Source organism: Adiantum capillus-veneris, chromosome 7, assembly GCF_014529385.1.
Source record: "Adiantum capillus-veneris isolate H3 chromosome 7, ASM1452938v2, whole genome shotgun sequence".
NCBI lineage: Eukaryota > Viridiplantae > Streptophyta > Polypodiopsida > Polypodiales > Pteridaceae > Adiantum > Adiantum capillus-veneris.
Window position 1 is genome coordinate 17,919,150 of NC_140937.1, and position 3,041 is coordinate 17,922,190.

At 48.1% G+C, this 3,041-nt stretch overlaps 1 pseudogene; it reads right to left on the reverse strand.

Moving 5' to 3' along the window:
- Positions 1-1,481: 1,481 nt before the first annotated feature.
- On the reverse strand, positions 1,482-2,776 carry LOC147453505 (uncharacterized; annotated as a pseudogene).
- Between the last annotated feature and the right edge of the window lie 265 nt (positions 2,777-3,041).

The window sequence follows — 3,041 nt, forward strand, 5'->3', positions numbered from 1 at the left end:
CCCAAACATAAAAGTCATTTTGGCTCTTTGAAAACCTTTAATATAGTATTTCATTAGCTGAAATCAACGCAGAGCTGCCTGCCCGCTGCTCGTACGCAGAGCTTTAAGCTTCTATCCGTTGCCCGTTCGCCGAGTTTTAAGCTCAAGCTCTCTCTCTCGACATCGCAGAGCTCTTTGAACAGCACAGCACAGAGCACTCTGAGGCCCCTGTCAGACTGAAGCACCCGCCCCTCTCTCTCTTCGAAGGTGGCCGCACCTACTGTTGTCACACCAAAACACGAACAGGTAGACGGCCACGCTCTGCAGAAAACCGCAAGCAAACCGCAAGGCAGCATTGGTGCAACCTCTATCTCCCACACTGACTGTCAGACTCCAACGCCCATCATCTCTCTTCGCGCGTCCAGTTTTGCAGATGGCCGCTGCATTGCGAAGTTGGCCGAGGGTGCAAGGCCATCCCTCTGACAAAGGCTGCAGGCCATGTTTGCCTTTTTCCTCCGCAAATGAGACGCCGCCATATCAGCATGGCCAACTTTTCCCTGCCCCAATGTGACACGGGCATGAGGCTATAAGCTCCCTCTCTCCCTCCCTCCCCTCTTCACCCTACAGTGCTCTCTGTCTGCCGGAATAATTGTTCTCTCTCTCTCTCTCTCTCTCTCTCTCTCTCTCTCTCTCTCTCTCTCTCCCCCCCTCTGGCAGCGCAAAGCTCTTTGAACAGCACAGCATAGAGCACTCTGAGGCTATAAGCTCTCCCTCCCTCCCTCCCTCTCTCTCCCCCCCTCCCTCTTCGCCCTGCAGTGCTCTCTGTCTGCCGGAATAATTGTTCTCTCTCTCTCTCTCTCACCTCTGCTCTCACAAACATGCAGATACATAATCACTGCGCAAGTCGACTTCTATGAATGCTACATGCTTCACTAAGCAATTTCCGGCCACTACTTTTACTGCCTTCTTTTTTTGGTGCTTACCCACACGCTCTTTTTCAAAACAATAGCTTCCATAGCTTTTCTCACTCTATTTTCTGCACCATCCCTTTCTAACTACTCTGTCCAATGAAAAGCAGCCAGATGGAGTGCCTCTCCTTGCAACGATTCCAAAATCGCTCTTAGATAATCAATTTAACCAGGATGCATTTGTGGGAAAGGAAGGCCAGGGGGCCTCCCACTATCAGAGGCGCAGAAAGAGAACATTATAACTGTGTGTGTTCTACATCGTTCACAGAAGGTGATGCAGGCAGTGTGTGTGTAAGAGAGAGAGAGAGAGAGAGAGAGAGAGAGAGAGAGACAGTACCCACCTACGGTTATGCAACTGGAATATTTTATTATATTCCAACATCCCCCCTCAGCTGAATGCCGAGAGAAGATTTTATTGTGCATGAGAAGTGCTTAGATGAACTGGAAAGTGCTTTCTGTTTTTGTTTCCATCAAACGATGGAGGTGCACGAAATAAAAATTTTACTTTAGTTTTCAATTGGGTTTTCTGCACAATCAATCAGGTTCAAGCAGAAAGGTGTTAAGTGGAAATGTTTGATGTCGAGGTTTCATCTTGATTCTCGCACGAGAATCAAGTTCTTCAACTTCATGTTGAGATCGAATGACTTTCTTCAGTTGATCCCCCCTTCGACCGAAAACATGTGCTTTAGATTTTGCTTCCGATTGGCTTTTGGTGAAGAAGATAAGGTAGGAGTCCAAGTATTTCAGCATGATGAAGATAACTACTGAACTTTGTGGCTTTGGACCATTGGAAGGATCATCATGCTTGCGGGATTGAATCCTGACAGGGTGGCATGAGGTTGAGCAATGATTGTGATAGCCGCCGCAACAATATTTGCACTTGGGGACAGCATGAAATGCATGAGCAACATCCATGTTGTAAGGGTGAGGCACCCTTCTAATGATTTCCAGCAAGGTTGGATCAGTTTCACCATCATCTGCAGGTTCTGCATCATCAACTTGGGTTTGGTACACGCATGAAGAAGCAACTGCTATCTCTTCATCTCCGTCAGCAGGTTCATTTATCATAGGGTGATCCCCAAACAAAGTACTGCCTTTGAGGTTTTCAGAGGTGGCCGTCTGCAGGTCAAAGTTTGTGTGTTCCTCTTCAAGAGAAGCCAGGAAGTTGGTGATAACCTCGTCTTCTTCTTCATCTGCATGGTGGCCACAGTATTCATAAGGCAAGGTGGTGAGCATTGCATGGCTGGGCGCTGCAGGAGTAATTTCCGCAGCAAGGATGTCATTCTTGGCTGCATGATTTCGGGTGGGTACTTCATCACCATCGACTGGATGTGAGACAGGTATCTCAGCAGCGTTTTCATCTGCTTCTTGGGCAGGTACATCAGCATTTTCATCCGCAGCAAGGGCAGGGATTTCATCTTCCTTTGCATCTTCTGCAGCGACTACAAGTTCATTGTCCAGCAACAGGTCGGCTTCACGGCATGTATTAGCCATTGATTGCGGCTGCACGTCTGCATGAAGTTGGGCAATAGCAGGTTCAAACCGCTTAGGGTTCAAGGCCATTAAAGGCTTGCAGGGTTTTAGGCAGTGCGCTGACCAGTAAAGTTGTATGGCCTTTACAAGGCAACAAATGAGAGCATCGGCAAGGAGAGATGATGCATCATATTTGCGCTCAACGTTGGCAAAGGAGAGGCTGACTTGATCATCAGGTTTTATGGCCTTGATTTCAGCAGCAGCAGGGTGCTTAATTACAAGATGTGGGTCATCAACATCATTTGCTGGAGTGGCCGTATCTTTGATTACATGCACAGCATCAAGAACACCTTCATGCAGGAATTCGAGGAAGGTGTTGATAATTGCGTCCTCATCATGGGATACAGCAGGAACGGCTACGGTTTCATCATTGTTCATGTCTATGTCGGTTGCATGGTGGATGCCAATTGTGGCTGCTCCGATGGCTGCAGGGTTGGAGGGTTCACGGACAGCAGATGAGAAATTGGCCACAACAAGTGTTGTGGTAGCATTGGCGTCAACAAAGGCTCGTTCTGCCTGTTCAACAGTAGCGCGTGAAGAATCCGCAAGAGTGGCAGTAGA